The following is a 19,446-nucleotide window of genomic DNA, read 5'->3' as shown; positions in this document are numbered from 1 at the left end:
CTTGTACTATTCATTGCAGCACCCACCTACAGTGGTCATCTAATGACATGTAGCACAGTCATGGCTTCATTTTAACAGGTTTGATTTGAGTCCTGTGGGGGTTGCTTCAGGAGTGTGGAATATTGAACCCCTTGATATGGACTGTTAGGTCCCTATTTGGGCCGCATTGCCAGAAGAAGATCGATTCATTTCGAGAGGTGGACTCCGCCAAGGCTATCTTTTGTCACTGATTCTGTTCATAGCCTTTATGGACAGAATATCTAGGCAAAGCCAAGGCATTGAGGAATCAGTTTCCTGCTCAGGGTGACCGGGCTCTCAGTTATGACCCTGTCAAACTGTGATGACGAAGAGAGTGCAGAACAGTTTCTGGATGATAGTGAGGGGGATGGGATGGAATGTCTACTCCAAAAAGAGGTAGCAAATTTGTTTAATGACACTATGCAGGCTAGGACGCATCAAGGCAACTAAAAATCTGCATTAGGTTTGTCTTCAACATGTCTGTGAGCCCAAAATCGGTCTACATTTACCTAGTCTGACATCGGCTTTAGAGAAAGAGCGAGAAGCTCAGTTAAATTCATCTGTGTTCTATGTTATACATTTGACAATAAACTTGTACTTGACTTAACCTGGAGGGGCTCAGAGTTGAGTCGCTGCTCCTCCACATTGAGAGGAGCTATGAGGTGGCTCAGGCATCTGATTAAGATGCCTCCTGGACACCTCCCCTGTTGAGGTGTTCGGCCAAATCTCACCGGAAGAAGGCTTCGGGGAAGACCCAAGACATGCTGGGGAGATGATGCCTCCCGGCTGGCGTGGGAATGCCTTGGCAGAAGCGCAAGATGAAGTGGCTGGAGACATGTAAGTCTGGGCTTCTCTGCTAAAGCTGCTGCCCCGGCGACCTGACCCCGGGATAAGCTGAAGTTATCGTGGTGTTTTTATTTGTGACAACAAATCAATCTACTGCAGGTTTACCTCACTCTTTTGCATTTTTTTTCCCGCACGTCTCAAAAGACAGAAGAGCTGTAACGCTCTCATTTGCAGTGCAGGCCGTCATTGTCATCATCATCTTCTCGGACTCGCTCCCCAAATCTGCGTTTGCTGTTCCCATTCATGTTCACGCTTGTCAACATTCTGTTTGATTTTTACAAATCATTTTTGAGAACATGCCAGAATTTGCATCCAGCGCTGACTCGTGTTTGCTAAGAGGTTAGATTGCCAGTCCATCGTAGCGCATAAATTCATACCAACAATGTCCACATGCAAACTCCACCTTTCAGTGGTAAAAGACAGATTGACTGTGGCAGATATCGCATGATGTATTGGCATGGCAGAACTAACAACTACTGGTAACCATGACGCCAAACAAACAAACAAACAAGTTGAAAATTAAAAACCGAGATGAAACACGATTTGTCCAATCGGTTAAAGTCTGTAGAGTAAACAGTAGCCGATGCTTTCATGCCCTCCTGAACAAACCTGCCACAGGCACAAATTACTTTTGTTGCTGATTCTTGATTGGGTTTATTAAAAATGTTTAAGGGTTAAAAGTCAAAAGGATTACAGTATGTGTTAGTGTTGCATATAATAACAATGTTTTCGCGACTGAAAAGTGTATGCATGTCGATACTTTATTCATTTATTAAGTAATATGATAATTCCATCACGAAGAAGTGGATGATTTGTAGTTGTGATATCTGATACGATTAGGACTAAACTTTCATGCTCGAGCCAAACTTTTGAGACTTCCCTCTACCCAAATTCAGCCTTTACCACGCAAGTTGAGAGGGGAAAAAAGGCACTTGGAATTGTTACTCCTTGAGAGAGTTTAACTTCCTTCCCCAAATGTGGAAAATGTAACTAACTGCCAATCTAAACTGCATTCTTTGGGATTTTTCAGGATAATGAAGAAAAACTCAGAACAAAAACAGGGATATTTATTAACAGCAGATATTTATTTATTTGTCCTTATATCTGCGAAAGGAACATGCAACTCGGTGTATGTGGTCTGACGGACAGCTCTACCGTTAGTGGGTTTGCTTGTGTGACCACCAGCCCTTCCTTCCTTCCTCTCTGCTAGCCTGAGGAAGAGAGTGAGTTCTGTTCCTCTGGGGCCCATACCTGCGTAAGTGTGTGTGCAGGACAATGTTGGTACATGTGTATACTTGTGTGCGTTTGGTCACAGTCCAGCGCTCACTCGAGGTCAGGTGAGATTGGGTCTGTTTCGTAACTCCTGGAAAAGTGAACAGCTGCAACATCTCATACCAACGCAGTGACACACACATGCATAACCACCACAATGTACTCACGTTGTGTTTAAGGTGTGTTGACGGGACTGCACGGGCTCTTCAGCACTCTCTTGTGTGTATAAGGGTGCATTTTAGTTCTCCACACTCTGGCCCATGACTCAACTAGTGCTACTCACTGAAATTGCATTCAAGAATATGACAAAAAAGCTCAAGCAGGACGGACTCAGTCTCCAAATGTTGCTGTAACAGTGGTGTTGCATCTATCAGACTCAGCATTGAATGATTCCCTGGAAGTAAGACTTTTAGCTCGCCGATTCCATCGACAAGTTACTGTTACGACAAGCACTGTTTTTCAGAGTACCGGTAATTATTTTGGAGGGTGTGGGAGGAACTTTCTTTTTTTTCAGTTTTATGGAATATTTGTTCTGTTTTTGTTCTTATTTTGGGTACTATTTTTTCTGTCAATAAAAAAAATCGAACGGAACATTTTTTTTTCCATAACGTGACACTGTCGCCTCTGCCCACAGCTCCCCGAATGACGAGGTCAGGTTTTGCTTCCTGATATTTATGATCGATATTATACTGAGTGCTATGTGTATTGCTATTGATCAGGTGTATATCAAGATATATAAGATAAGATAAGATATCCTTTATTTGTCCCACACTGGGGACATTTACAGTCTACAGCAGCAAGATTATGGGTAGAAAGAAGAAAAACAAAGTGTTTTCATTCACAAAATAAATGTTACAGTTTCAATGTACACCGTTCAATTAAAATTAATAAATATATTGATATCAAAATATTTCCCAGCCCGAGTTTGGCCACTGTCAATGCTTACCGCAAAGACATTTGTTGCAGACGCACAGACTCAGTCAATGAGATATGGTTTATATCAATGAGGCTACAGGGAATTCATTCAGCAAAACAGAGTCATGACCACACATAATCTGTAACCAAGACATTTAAAATGAAAACAAAACAACACGGATAGTGTCAAAGAGCAAAAATATATGCTTTATTCACCAAAAGAAAAGAATGAAGAAGCTTCCTGTTGACCAAGTTTACTGATCAAGCATCGACCTCAATCCTACAGCCCTTGAGCCTCTGTGTGAAATAATTGCGCAGCTTCCGGTATGGCAAAACCAGCGTTTTGTTTACATGGAAACTGTTTGTGCGAGTCCACTTTTTATGACAGTTACGGACTTTAACAATGTGGAAATGCCAGTTGTTGCAGCTTTGAAGAGAAAACATTTCAATCCCGCTTCCTGCTCATGTCGCGGGGTAAGAGGATGACATAAAAAAAAAGAGGCCAGCGACAAGGTACAGCCACACGTTGAACTACTTTACAAACTCTGTCGCTTCACACGGTGAGGCAATGAGCAATCTCAAAAGCTCTGAGGCCATTCAAGACAATTAACTGGGAGCGGCGCGAATATAGTTCATCTAATATATATTGCGATGTAAGTGCTGTTTGTAGGGTATACATTCATAATTGACCCCCCTCACCTCCACTCATGCATTAAATCTAATGTCTTGGGATGGATCTGGCTGTCTGGGCACTTTTTTTAATCAAATCATGCATGTTTTATCTGTTCACCTTGCTGTCATGTACGCACTTGTGTTAGCCACTATAATAGCAGTTTCTTGCCGTTTGCCTATCTTCCCAGAAAGCGATAAGATATCAGTGAGCTCGGCAAACCAGAGAGGAGTCCATCCGAGGTCTCTGTCTCCATTCCTCCATACACACGTGCACGGGCTCACGAACACAAACGCAGCACGTAGGGCCATAAACAGGTTGTCTGCATAGTATCACAGACATGGCTTTTCTGTGATGCACTGGAGGAGCCTCAGTCGCCGTCTCTCTCTTGTAAATACTCTGCTCGGTGTTTATACAGTGTGGCGTGGCTTCAGGTTCCAGGGACCATCACTTTGGGTCTGGGTCAGGTCGCTAGGAACACATACACACCAAACTTTGAGAAATACACTCGGCACATGCGCACACACACTCACACACACATGCACACATATATTCATACTAATGCAAACCAGACTCTATCCCCCTCTGCCTCTAAGAAAGGAGGGAGGGCAGGGAGCCCAGTAGAGAGACCGCACAGCTTTGGATTCGGGCCAAATGGACCAGCGGAGCTTGTTTGGAAAGCTTTCAGTCAGAAAGCCACTTTTTGGCAGGGGCCCTGTGAGTGCTGCTGAGCCCTCTGAAGCTGGCTGGAGCTGCTAAAATAAATAATGGTTTGGGCCAAGGGGGTAAGAGTGGCGTTTCGGGTGGGGTGGAGGGGGGTCCTTGGAAGAAGGGGGCTTGGCGGGTGGGGGTGGGGCTCTTGATTCGGGGGTGGTGTGGTGGAGAGGAGGTTTTAGATACCGCTCCTGTAATTATATCTGTCAGTCGACACCACTTGGGCCACCACCGATCACGTTTCCCCGAGTCTTTTGCTGTCACTAGGTAAAGAGAGAAAGAAGGAGGTTTTTGTGAAGCAACACCATACTGTATACAGTTGAATATCTCTGTGCATATTTATTCACAGTTCGTGCACATCACCGTTTGAGTGTCAACAATTTTGCTGTTTTCCTGAAGGGAGCAGGCATGTGTGTGTGAGTATGTGTGAGGCAGCAGGCTTCCAGGGAAACAAACCTGGGAGGGCGAGATAAGAAGGTGTTTCACACAAGACTATGCTGATCTTTCAGCGGTGGGGCAAAGTAGTGCCCCATCTGCAGCCAAGAACAGATTGTTGCACTTCAACTAAATATGTGAAACTTCACCAAAAACAACTTGGTTATTTCTCCCTGTGAGATTAACAAGTAAATCATCCATTGTCTGCTGCAAGACAGGAGCAGATGTGGTGTGTAATTTGATCAATACTGTACAGCTCTTTTTTTAAAAAAAATCAGGAATATGAAATTGGATTGGATTTTCATTGTTGTCACTTGGTTTTGGAAGAATCAGTAAATAACAAATGACTTTAAAATGACCCCCCTGAAAAGGAGCAATATGGCCACGCCCCCCCCCTTACTCCATGTCTTTGGTGCAGCCACGACATGTGACCCACAACTATGTGTCCATTCAAAATCATTGTATATACATCACTAAAAATGTCAAAACTATGGGGATCAATGGGCCCCAACATGTATGTGGACATTTCTACTTAAGCCCACTTAAGCCTCTTAAAATATCACAAAACCATTAGTCTTTCCATGACTGACTTGAAAGAAAATGCCAGCCTTTGTAAGTGGAGAAGCATCAACACGATATGTTTGATTTTGTGGAGGTGATCGTGGTTTTTGCTCATATGAGCCCACGGCAATAAATCCAAAATGTTTTTACAGGTTGAAGTGGGCAAGAGTAGTAATATGCAACATGAATTTTGGTGGTGATTTTTTCAGACAACAGAACATGACAAATCAAGCAATATGCCATTGCTTGCCTCCCTGCTATGACACAAACAGGCTGGGATAAAAGAAAAAAAAAGTCAGGCACCAAAGGTGGGCTGGAAAAGCTATGGCAAAGGTCATAAAAAAATAATAAAATAAAAAAAATGAGGTAGGTTAATTTTAGTGCTGCCTAATATTGACATCCAGACCTTTTAGATAAGTGTCAATGTTCAGCACATCCAAGTTTCCCTTTAAAACAATTATCCTGATTTTAGTTTCTCCACTTTGTCTAATCAATTTTTCGATTTGGGGTAAATTTCAAGTTATAAGTATCCATACATACCTCCTTATATATTTTATATGTATAATCCATCTCTTTCTCTCTCTCTCTTTCTCTCTCTCTCTCTTTCTCTCCATCCATCAATCCACCCATCCATCAAGTTGCCATCTTTGCATTGCAGAAAGAAATAATCACACTCACTGCACAGTTTGTTTATTGGTTATTTTGTGAGCAAAATTATTTTAAAAATATAAAACTACTTTCCACTCAACATTGGACAAAAGTGGCACGTGGGCCAATGACACCCGATTCACTGTAGGTCCTGTATAGATTGAAAAACCTGCTGAGGGCCCATCTGTTATCATCTCAGATCCATCATGGGCCTGCAGTGAAAAAATAGCTTGTCGTAAATAAAATTAGCCTGTCATCAACTGCATTAGAGTGGAACAGCCCAATTAATGAATCACATGATATGTTTCCTGTTTGGTTCAGAATGAAATTTGGACCGTGGTATGGGATCCATGTGGTACAATCAAACTAAGCTCCTCCAGACAATATTAATGATAAACATCGATTGCAGCGCACAGTGTTGGCTGAAATAGGCTAGTGGAGGTAGGGCGTGCCAGAAAATTGCATGATGGAACCGGCCCAGTGCAAGAGTGCCTTCAATTAAGTTCTAAGCACACATTTATTGACAACTGTAGCCCACATGCATTTGTAGGCAGGGTGACGTTGAAGCTAATGCATTATTTCTATGTTAAACTACACTGAAATGGTGTCTTGAATTGACTCCATTTTATTTTGTTAAGTGGTTGCCCACAATCAAATCATCCACATTTAAATACAATTTTTAAGTATACTAAACATCTACTTGAAAAATGTATCGGGATACAGATGCTTTTATTTTGTGCCACCACTCCAATTTTTTTCTGTGTTCTTAATGGGGAACGAAACCCCAAAATATTGGAAGCAAGAATACATTGTATGTTTAATCACTAGTAAAAATGCAGTACTCTGATTAATATTGCATGTTTTTTTTACATGCGATGAAATTGAATAAATAGCTAGTTGCCTCTGAGTATTTACTAAATATATGGCTTTCTTTATAAATAAAGTGGGCAGCAATCTGACGTACTCTGTCACATTCTCGTGAGAGTGAAAACACCTAAAAATGGCGGCCACCATAAATCAGTAATGCCATGTTTTCAAAATATATATATTATATATTTTTAGAACACTTTGAAGATCTAAGTTAACAGCAGATGTTAAAGAAGAAATGTACATTTAAAGTATGAAATGAAGTTTTGACATATTGGGTTTAGTTTCTCTTTGAACTCATGGATACTATCATATGATCTTCTGATGTCAATGACACATGCACTGATGCCTCCGTGTACCATCAAAATGATTCAGAAACAACATATGTATTGTTTTTAGTAGTTAAAACAAAAGACTGTTTACATTTCTGCTTTCACACATGTAGTTTTCCGCAGCTTTAGTTTCTTCTCCTTCTCACACTTTTCTTCCCCTGCTTTGTAGTCATTGGCCTTGCCCTCTGATCTCCTCCAGGATCAGGTCCAAGGGGCTCACCCTAGAGACACAATTATCACACTGGGCTAAATATGCCGCCCAAAAGCTAGAGTTCCCCTCATAGGCCTACCGTACTTTCTCCTCACTCGTTTCCCTCCCGATGCTTCGGTCTTTCTGTTCCAGTGACCACTTTTCCTATTTTTGTTTTCCCATTTTGTTTTTGCTTTTCGCCTTTTCACACCATCCCCTTTTTGCATATTCAAACTGCGTTCAGTGACAGATGTTAAAGAGATAGTAGAATGACTACATCATACCATCCCTTGACAAAAAACACCCATTAGGTGCTGGTGTTTCCCAGTGGCAATATAGAAAGATATTCAAAACAGTGTTGTCAGTTGAAACAGCTCCAGGATAGACAGTCTGGCCGGGCAGCAGGCAGTCAGCGGTGGTGGTCTGAAGCTGCTCAAAGTGCGTAAGAGGTGTTGATTTAGCTGTAGGAAGGAGGATTAAATGGCTCATTGGTGGGTCTAGGAGCGGAGAAGGTGTGAAGCTGTCATCCTCCGCATACCCCCACCCCGACGACCAGGAGAGAAGGCCATTGGGGCTGAACAAACAAATCACATGGCCATCAAACACTACTTACTACTGAAGCACTGGGACTTCATTTAGACAACATTTTACTGCTCTCTGCTGTGCACTCAATACACCCAACCAGAGATTGCATACACACACACACACACACACACACGCACACACACGCACACACACACACACACGCACACACACATACTTATAGACACACTCAGCCCCCCATTGGCAAGACACTGGTTTTACAAGTCCCCATAGTGTGAGGTCTCTTATTCCCTGGGTAGCTCTAGAACAACATCAGTACGAGCAAAGGGAGCGGTTGGGGGGGAGAGGAACAATTCAACTATTGAACTACTGGTGCTCCGCGTTGTAGAGTTGTCAATAAAACTCATAAAAGCGGTTGTGAAAGTTGTAACTGTTTTGTAGAAGGGAAGTTCATGTCAACTCCTTTTAAAGTTATGAGCCATTTAAAGAGAAGTGTGCTTTAATGTAATGAGGATGCACCTTGCAGGATGTTTAGAGTGATGGGGAAAACTCTAAATGGTTCTTACTTTTGGAAGATAAAGCTTGCATGCATGTGTGCGCGTGCGTGTGCCTGTGCTTGTGTGTGTGCCTGTGCCTGTGTGCGTGTGCGTGTGTGTGTGTGTGTGTGTGTGTGTGTGCAAGTATTCAGTATGTGGTCACATGGTAAGACAACCTGCCAGTAATGAAACCTTAGGCTGGCATTTTGTCTTTAAAAATGAAACTTTCACTTTCATGTTCTCTCCATTGGCCCCTTGGCGAGCCACTAAATGTCACTCCCTTCTCTTAAAAACAAACATTCGCGTTTCATATTAGCTGCTATTTGAAATGGCTCCGAGCCTTGAGACCAAGTCTCCACACTGTCTATAAAAGTCTCACATGCACCAATGGCAAAAATCAGATGGAAAATATTAGTGACTGGTTGATCACAGCTACTAGATCCTGAAATAATTCTTAAAAAAAGGTGGGGGGGGGGGCACACAGGGTGAATGATTTGAGGTTATTTTACAATGTCATTTTAATTCATAAATACTGTGACATAAGGTACCGAAATTTCATTTGATATTTGCACAGTTTGTGAGTTTATTGAATGACAATAAAGCAAGTCTGAGTCTAAGTCTTAGGTATCTACTTTTGTGACCAGTGCAAGTCCGAGTGGCATCAATCTGCATGGAGGTGGGTGAGACCAGGTATTTGTAATTTCACAGATGTGCACAAGCCAGCGTACTTCAAAAAGGTCGGTTTGCACCATTGTGGGTGTGAACACAGCAGACTTGATTCACTGCCAAGCAATGCGGTTCCTCTCATTCCCTGTATATTGGACGCAATTACAGTCTCTGTGTGCAAAATGGTGCAGCGATCCGTCCATGAATGGAGACAACGTAAGCAGGTACCATCCATAATAAGCTGGTGATAACCCCTGACATGTAGCTATCCTCCGTAATGCGCCGCCTCCCCAGAGCTGGTAAGATTGAAAAATGTAATAATGACAACAACAAATGTAACATCTTCACTTAATTAATTTCTGTCATGATTCGGTTTAGGGACCAACAGGTGGCACTGTAGGGCTCCCCCGGCAGCTGCACACCTGTTGGTCATAACTAATTAGGGGTTTAAAAGGACTCCCAGCCCGAACACTCAGTGTCGGGTCATTGTTTGCTTATTGCTACTGTCATGTGTGTTGCTGTTTGCTCTTGGCTTCGATTATGTTTAGTTCATTGTTATGTTTTAGCTTTAGTCATGGTTTTTGTTTGATACTTTGGACTTTGTTTGTTTTGGATGTAGTTTTCTTTGTTTTAAATACAATTCTTCAAATACACCCTGCTCCTCCCTCCTGCCTGCTTTTTGGGGTCCACCACCACCTCGCAACGTGACAATTTCTATATATCAGGGGATTTGATGGCCGCTGTTGTCATATTTATGAATGAAATAAGATCACATTCACCACATATCCGCATGTCTGTCTGCCTGCACCTTGATCAAATTCGCCTCAGTCCACCTTGCACCAAAATTTAGATGTGGTCTGCAGAGGGGTTAAAGTCTCACAAACGTTCGCCCCTCAGTGGGAGATGGGCTTTAGCAGAGCTGCAACAATGGTGGATTATTGCTACAGCATTATATGTTAGAACCGTACCAGATAAAAACTCAACAAAGACTTCAGTTTTCTACCTCAGACGGTTACATTACAGACCACAATAGCTAAAGACCAGTCCACAGTGGCATATCATAACATTATCATACAGGGCTTCGATGAGCGCGACTGCCCTTATTTTGTGAACATGTGTCATTACCATCTGTGTCCCATTTGCCATAGCTCATTACAGAGACATTAAAAAGCTTTAATGTCTCTTTAGTTTATAAAAATGCTATTTTGGTTCCCATCTCTACCATATTTGTTTTGTGAAGTTTTGCTTCTTTATACAATGTAGGATTCTTGGATGTCACAGCACCACAAATTGTAAAATCTTCTGTCAGAGCCCAACCTAAGTTTTGACTTCCAATCCTTCTTTTGTGAATTAGGTTTTCTCATTATAATTTGTGATTTTATACACTCTGCAGCTATACCACTTTTCCATGTATGATGATACCATCTGGGTAATCTTGGATCAGTGTGAGACTTTACATGTTAACAACTGCTACTCATCATTAAAACAAACAAACAAACAAACAAAAAAATCAGGTATGAAGACATGTGATACATATGTCCCAGGGAGTTGGAATCGAAGTATAAAGAAGCGTTTGATGTATCGGATCCAAGACTTTGGTTTTAACACATAACTAGCATGATTGACGAGCACAGAGTAGTGTGCTTTGACGAGCACAGACCTTTATGAGAGGGAAACCTCAACCATCTTCAACTGAGGCAGACCACAATTTTCACAATACTGTGAGGACCACATGAGAAGAGAGAGCGAGAGAGTGAATGCTTACATTTGGTGAAGAGAAAAGTTGGTCTCATTCATCAGCAGATCCAAACCTGCACTTTTTGTTTCCTTGCATTCAGGACATCTGAGTGGGAAAAGGTTTTTGTCTTCTAAAATTATATTTGTGAATAATAGTGCTGCGCTTTACCCTTCTATAAGCCACTCTCATCATATTTGAACAAGACAGTATAATTTTGCTTTTTATATTTCAGTATTTAATGAACACATTATGCATTATACATTTACAACCGGACAGATGAACATTTTTTCCCATTATGTAGATTTTCCTGTTTTAGGCGAATTTTGTTTTGGTTTCTTTATTCATTGACAGGTGATAATTAAATTATTTTTGGATTTGCACTCAGATCACGTAATCGTTTCGTTCTAAGGTCTTTCATAATAACCGCTACCTTAACTGTATTTTAACATACAAATACAACAACTGCAACTAATCCTCAGAGTAAGGAAAGTAGCATTACAGCATTGCACAATGAAGTGATGGCACACCTAAATGTGCTGAAGCCCAAAATCATCGCTCAACAGGAGAGGGACGAGAACTCGCATGGTTGGGCATGGTTCAAATGGCCTCGTATGAAGACGCCCTTACACAAAACGGTTAAGCACTGTTTGCATTTTTAATATCCTGCATATCAGAGGCACCGTTGACATTCTCGTGACAAGCAGATCCACCTGAATACGACAAAAATTATTATCGGGGCTCAAGGTGTTTGTCAAATCTCTGTCTCTATCGGGACACAGCCTGACATCTGTAATGCATTTTTCAGTTCTTTTTGCATGATTAAGCAAACTTGGCATGCAGGTGCTGCCCGGTGGACTGCACCAGTACAACAATATTCCCAGAACAAATTAAAGTAGCTGTCGTATGGATCGGTCTCGCCCTGTCTTTCTTACTCGCTTGCACACACACACACACACACACACACACACACACACACACACACACACACACACACACACACTAAATCAAGCACGCTGGCCTATACACAACATCACATCATATTCTGCATCTTCAGTTTCATGTTGCACTCGACTGCTGCCTCTATGATAAAACAGTTTCTTCCATGATGGTAAAATTGAGGCAGTGCAGCAAATTCTCTAACCCAAATCACTCAAATCCTGCTCTAAGACTAATGAAGGGGCCTCCAGTGACATCATTAATGCGCTAACTAGTTTCGGTCCTCTGCAGTCTCATCACTTATTCAGTTGGACCGAGGGAGACACACAGACAGACATAGTCAGACAGAGGTGAAACACACTTCACACTCTCAATTACGCAGTGGAGCTCATCACTTGGCAATCTGTCCCGATCGTTTTAATTGGCTTGTAATATTGCCTTTGATCTCGTAGCCCAATTAACACGCCAGTCTGGCAGTCGGGCTTGGAGGCCCGATGAGCATGTGATGCCTCCCTGTCTCTGCCATATGGTACAGCACCCACTTAGAAGGCCTTACTGTGCCCCCGACATAGCTCCGTGTTCCCGCATGTGTGTGTATGGTCAGGGAAATCTCAACTTTAATTTGACATGGTTGGTGTTGCAATTAATGGATAGGATGCTTTATTTCATGATCAGCTTGCCATAGTCACAAGTTACATTTCATGAACAGTTGTACTTGGACACCGCCATTAAAGCAATATTAACTGGAATTTAGCTACTATCCTGGGAAGAGAAAATAGCATGTCGACAGGAATATTTTCCATTTATTCACATGCAGTCAGACTGGAACAGAAAATAGTCTTTCCCAAATATGGGAAGAATTTATTTGCCCCAAAGGTTATTGGAATCTGAACAAGGAGAAGCAAACTCCAAATTAATTGCCTAATTAATTATTTGGTCACAAGAAACACAAGACCGAGTAGACATGCAACTGGGTTTAACACCTTAGGGGATTTTTTATAAAATATGACGGATCTTGTACATGACAAGTCGGGGGTAGGGGAATTCGCATTTGTGAGCTCTTTTAGTGTGTGGCAAATTCGAACACCACAGTGCTCTGCACACATATTGGCACCGACAACCATGAGTTTCCACCAAGACTGAGCCGCGAGAGGTTATAAAGGGCATCCAGACTGCCTAAAAATTCTAACAACAACGAGTAGTTATTTTAGAAGAAGAAATTGAAGAAGCTAGGCTAACGGTTAGCGTATCATGTAACTACCGGTACATTATCCTGACAAACTTCTCTCAGGCTTATTTATAATGTGGTGAATGACTGAATAAAACGTTATTCAAACACTGAGTGCAAACAGTTGCTCCTTTGTTTGTGCTAGAGAAAACAGATCGATATTGTTATTACTGTAGATCGTACTCACTGATCTAATTCCACAATGTAAGAGATTGTAACCAATCCATGTGATTATCATGGGAGGGACTGCTCTAATTACGTCATGATTATAATCCAGTGTTGTTGATTTGTGGAAACAACACAACTAAAGAATGTAACGGCAGTTTGATCTTGTGACGATTCATAGTTTTTAAAGGTCTGTGGTCACAGAAATATTAGACATTGTAAGCAAGCCAAAACTAGACAAGCTTCAGAGAATCAAAACTCCTCCCAAGTCTCAGTTTAGTTCAGGTCAGTTTAAAATTCATCGCCGGCCTGTAGTCAAAGCCATCTCTCCACTAGAGAGAGGAGAGCAGCAGGAGCACATAATCTCTTTCCATTCCTCCTTTTTCCCCACTGGACAAGGTGCTATATAACTCTGAGAAGATCCGGCAAGTCAAATCACTGCAAACCTTTCGATTTCACAGTTTAAAGGCGTTAAACTTGTTACTACTCTGCCATTTGACCAGAGCAAAAACTCAACAGTACTGAGCTCATGGGCCAGTGCCAGGCCAACATCCCTGGATGCTGAATGCTTGGCATCAGCTGATGGCATAGGATGTAGGCTAGTTCAGCTCCTCAAGAGATGAGAGTTTATTGGAAGTGACAGATGACAAATGACAAGGTGAATTCCCACCAATGAAAGAAACAAGACAAGGAGAGGATGGACTGAGGAAAGAGCCTGTCTGGCCCTGTTTTGCTGTCGAGGGTGGGGTACGGGGGCTTTATTAAAGTGACTATTGGGCCATCTCAACGCTGCTATTTCCCCATGAACAGAGACCCACATCTGTTTCCCTCATTCCGGTCATGTTTTAAGGTCCCTTAAGGTGCAGTTAAATTAGAACCAGCACGGGTTTATAAATGTAAAAGCCTCCAATAATCTGGAAGTGACATGACCCCTAATCTTGCGCTTGTCAGCATGGCGAGTACAGCAAACTAGCGCTTTCACACCATCAACATGTGCTTTTTGCCGCCAGACTTTCGAGCTGGAGGTGTGTACTAGAGAGATAACATTGGGGAACAGTTATTATTTCCTTCGCATGGTTGTATAATGTAGTTGATAGATGATCATGATCTAAATAGGGAATACACAGCAAATGTCAATATGAACAAACATCTCAAGAAAAGGCCTCATATTAAATACATCAAACAATCTGGGGTTGCTTGCGAGGCTCAATTTTTCTCCCCAGATCTCTGAACTTTTCTCATTAATACATGTCATTTTAGACAATGCCATGACTCATCTTTACAGGAACCATTCAGAAGAGGCCCCTTTTCCCAGCTTGGCTGTGCCCCAGTGCACGCAGCAAGGTTCATAAAGACAACCTGCCTTTATAATGTACATCATACTGTATAATTTGACAGTTACATAAGCAATCAACATTCCAGTTCGTGTTACTGTATATTTTCTCAAAATGTGAACATGCTTTTTTTTCTGATAATAACAAGAATGATTAAAACCTATGCTCATAAAACTAAGCAGTGAAACCAATGACTGTCTCGTTACTGCCAAGGCTGCGGGTCCTCCAAACAAGTCTGCCTCATGCAGTTTATCTAATTGGTTGTAGCGTAAAGTGAAAAATTGCTACTTGCAACGAGGAGCGAACCTCCACAAATGGACGTGTAAGAGGAGATCTCGGAAATAATTAATTCTACCACAAACCGTGATGCAAATTATATGAAAATGTTTCAACTAATTCAGAGCCTGTCCTTCCATGCGGTGCTCCAAGCATGCCATAACATACTGCAGGTTACATCTCTGGGCAAAAGCCCTGCATCTGATTGATGGCAACAAGCAAAAGATCATATCTGTAATGTAAGGATTGTTTAATGTGTCATCTATATCCCCATACCACATCAATAATGCAATATGTAATTTGTTGACTGATCATTTACTGAAGTTGCCCCGCTGAGCCCTCCAGTCACAACATCGGCAGTATCAACCTATTGGGAGCATTTGCTCGGAGGTGCATGTACATATTCTTGACATTTGAGTAGTTTTTATTTAATCCAGGAACATACGCACATGAACTCTGCATATTTCAGTGAAATCGTGTTAATGCATGCCCTTTTCTATAACCTTGATTACTTGGTTGCCGACATTGATTTCAGCCTGGGGCCATACGACTGAAAGTGGAGCAGCGTAGCTCAGCGGATATAATGAAGAGAAAGCTAGCTATTACCGCAACCTCTGACATTTTGACATTATCAAATGCCTTGCTTAAATCGTACATAAGGAACAAAAACACCATGTGATTTGCATATCATTTGAATGTCATTTTAATAACGACTGTGAAGTATCATTCTCACATTTTTGCAACAATTACCCACCAAAGAAGTTTATTGTCCCATTTTAAATCTGATTATGTCAGTGCTGGTGGAAATTTGGAGAAAGTGGGAACTGTCCTGTTTCCAAACACAAAGTTTTGCAGAGGAGTTCTACTTGCCCAAGATAACTCTGATCCCCAAATTGTTCAAAATTTTAAACCTTCAATATATGAGCATGTGAAAAAGCAGAAGGCATCCGGAGGTGGATTGCTTTATGATCCCTCTAACGGCAAGTATAAAGGAGAGAATCTTAGTGACCGTTTATGATTCTTCTGAGTGTGTGGGGCTATCTCAAGTGACCTTATTTTGTTTCATTTTCCAGAACTTGCCCCCCCCCCCCCACACGCACGACTCCATAGACGCGAACATGTTTTCACTCTCCGTCTTTACCCTTTTCATCATTCCTCTCCTTAGTCTTCCGAAGCCCACCTCCCTTTGTCACCTTACTCCCATACGCCACCCCCGTTCACCCCCCATACCCCCAAACTCCCGTCCTTCTCGCTCAGTCTGGAGAGGAAACGGTGGCCATTAAATGTGTCTGCTGGGGTCTGGGGGTCTGGAGAACAACCGTCACATTGTGTGACCCCGCCTTGGACCCCAGACGGACTAATGAATAAGGGTAGCACTGCCCGCCCCCCAACCTTTTTTTTTCTCCATCCCCCTTCATGCCAGACCTCTGGTAGGTAATTCCCCCACTTCTTTCACAGGATCCCAGACATCTCCCGCGGCCTTTGACTGAGGGCTTATCTTTTCAGAGGGAAATGTGTGTCATTTGGGGTTTAAGGAAAAGCAAAACAAAAACATTGCAACTAACGTAAGTTCAGCCCCCTTGCTTAACCCCACTACTTCTCTTCCAAAACTTCCAGGGAGCACAGGACGCAGGATTAAGGAAATAGTTTGAGACATCCCGAGTCTCTTCAATTATTTTAAGGAATATGTAAATGGGGGGAAGAGACAGTAGCGGGATTATTTTCAACTGGCAACACTCATGGTGCGAAGTGAACGAAAGGGTTGGCGGAAAACAGGATTATTCTAATACAGCGTGGGCAATGGTGTACTGGGACACCGATATACAAAAGAACTGTGCGAAATATGCAAACCATGCTAAAAATGCATCTCAAATGCAAAATCACAAAGCAAGGAAAAAGATGCACAATTTTCAAGACAAAAACATTTGATCATGCACTGACAATGCCGAAACACAAAATGCCCCCATCTTATTGTTCAGGAACAGCCACACGAGTAGCAGCGCTTTAAATAACCGCATATCCCTCTGAGATTCATACATTGGTGACGCGCATGAGCTCAATGCATACCAAATATGTCGCCGCTCCTTTTCTGCCTCATCCTCGGTCATCCATGTCCTTTCCTTCATCTTTTTTGGTCATGTTTGACTTACATGCTGCCTGCCCACGGCACAGGCGGGCACCTTTTCACAACACTCAGCAATTCGGAGCGCTCTCATTATGAGCATTCCCCCAGTAGCTCAACGCTTACAGCTAATGTATTCTGCATGCAGCAAGACTGACTGCCGCTATCAAAGGACTTGCCTGAGTGGTTGTAATAACTGGAAAATTATTTCTGATAGCCTGAAACAATCTTCCGAATCATCACAGAACTTTATTAAAATAATATCAAATCAAATTAGCCAGTGTCCCCCCTGTAATAAATTAAGTAAAGGGTTATGCCAGCATTAATCCCATCATGCTCGGAGGCACGGGGGCGGTGGGAGCGTTTAATAAACCAGTCAGTCCCTTTGAGCAGAGGGGCAAGCTATAGCACCGCCATCCACCCTGATGCCTGCACTGGAACCGGGAAACACATCAAAAGACTTCCTCTCGCTTTGCTTTCTCTCAGCCCTCCATCTCCTCCAACCCTCCAGCTTCCTTCCTTCTCTCCATTACCACGTATCCCATCCCGCTCTCGTCCTCACTCGCTTTAATTATTAGTCTCCCTCAAACTATCACCGACCATCCCTGTGTCTGTTTCTAAATAATCTGTCGCTCCCCTCCTCCCTCCGATGCACCATTTTGCCTGTGGGTGAGATTATTCATAAGGGGGTGAATCTTAGTGGAATCTCAGAAGGCTGCTGATAAGTGATGAAGCCCTTTGGGATGGCTTGGCCTGTCCTCCCAGTGCAGGCTCTCCCTCCAGACGGAGGAAGAGGACTAAATCAAATAAGCTCTTAAACCATGCAACGGTGAAAAAATATGTAGAAATTTAGGATATAACTGTGGAAAAATGCCCATTGGTTGAAATTCAGTAAACTGGACTTTTACATCGTATTTCCTGGGGGTTTCGGTTTAAATGCAGAAGGGGCCATGTGTCTTTTAGGGATAAGGCCTTTGATTTGTACACAGTGCATAAAAAAAGAAAATAATAATAATAATTGTTATCATAATGATGAGGTCAAATACACTATAATACTGCACTCAAAACATATTTGTGTCATCGAAGTGGCGGCCGTAAAACGACACATCTACCGGTAAATTCTTTTGAAGGTGATGCTTTTTAGGTTAGCAAAAGAGATTTGTTGTGCTTAGTAGTTATCTGTTATGTTTCTGTTTAGGTCACGTTTGGTTTAGTTCCCTCATGTGCCCTTTTTGTCGCCACCTGTTCTCGTCATCAGTGTCCCTTGTGTTTAACCAATCAGCTCCCTCGACCCGCCGTGTCTTATCCAGGTGTTTCTCGTTGTCTCGTCGCTTTGCTTGTATTTCGTTCCCTGAGTTCTGTCAGTCTTTGTTGGGTCATTGTGAGTGTGATTATATGTGTGCTCTTGTCATGTTTTGTTTCCTGTCATAGTTTTGTTTGTTACTTTGATTCCTTGCAATTTCCAGGAATTTGTTTGAGTACTTCGAGTTAGTGTTTTTCCAGTGTACTCCTGTGTGTATTTTTGTTAAATACGTTTTTGGTCAGTCCACCCTGCTCCTTCCTGCCTCCCTCCTTTTTTGGGGTCCTCGACTCCACCATCAGACAAAATGATCCCTTTCATGGCACTGCATGAACGACAGCATTTATGAACTGAGGGAATTACAATTATTCTCCTGATGACTCAGGAATGCAATTGATTGGTGTTACACAGTATCTATTGTGGTGGAGAGTGCTTGTCAAGGAAATACTGTAGCAGAATCACAACCTGAGCAGGTTTTCCTCTGTCATCACTGTTGTTAATGAATATTTTATTTCTCCTTTGCAAAATGCTTAATGATTTCACCAATAAAAGGTGTTTATGCCGAATACAAATACCAGAGGCGATTGCTCTAAACTGCAAGGGAAGCTCAGCTTCCCCTAAAATGTCAAAAAATAAGTGATCAAATATATGTGTGTCCATACAATTGTATGTACATGTCATTGACTAAATATGTGCAACAACGCTCTCAAGTTTTGTTCCGGATCAGCTTCGTATTACTGGTTACGTATCACTCTCTTCTCATTCATTCCCGCAGCTTCACTGCGCTTCAAACTGTGTGGATGCTAAGCGTCTAGAGTGCAGACGCTGAGCGTCAAGAGAGTTCAGAGCCCGTTGTCCCAATGCATTGAAACGAGACGAGTCATTGGATAAATGCTGGTTTTGTCCCGCCCATCGGACGCTCAGCGTCTCTGGGAGTCTATGGACAGTGGACGTTTATGAGCTGGCTGAGATGAGCTCAGCTTTTCTGCATGATTGGATGATCTGTCTGAGGCTGTATCTATTTTTGATTGACAGCGAAATGAGCCAATCACCGATCTTTTGGTGTCGGCAACCGTGAGAGCATTTTTCAAGTCTCATTCTGTTCTGAGTCGAACTGGAGACTTCTAATCATCT

The 19,446-nt window shown here is 42.3% G+C and overlaps 1 long non-coding RNA gene across 1 annotated transcript; it reads right to left on the bottom strand.

The window, feature by feature from the left end:
* Window positions 1–3,232: 3,232 nt before the first annotated feature.
* LOC147200546 (uncharacterized) lies at window positions 3,233–17,086 on the bottom strand. Its single transcript, XR_015101878.1, has 2 exons — window positions 16,958–17,086; window positions 3,233–4,192 (listed from the first exon to the last, which is right to left on the bottom strand). It is a non-coding gene; the product is annotated as an uncharacterized LOC147200546 (long non-coding RNA).
* Between the last annotated feature and the right edge of the window lie 2,360 nt (window positions 17,087–19,446).

This window comes from Hippocampus guttulatus, chromosome 9, assembly GCF_054856545.1.
Source record: "Hippocampus guttulatus isolate MCC_2025c chromosome 9, RoL_Hgut_1.0, whole genome shotgun sequence".
In the NCBI taxonomy this organism is placed as follows: domain Eukaryota; kingdom Metazoa; phylum Chordata; class Actinopteri; order Syngnathiformes; family Syngnathidae; genus Hippocampus; species Hippocampus guttulatus.
Note: the sequence above shows the minus strand (reverse complement) of the source record. Positions and strands in the feature narration are given on the sequence as shown.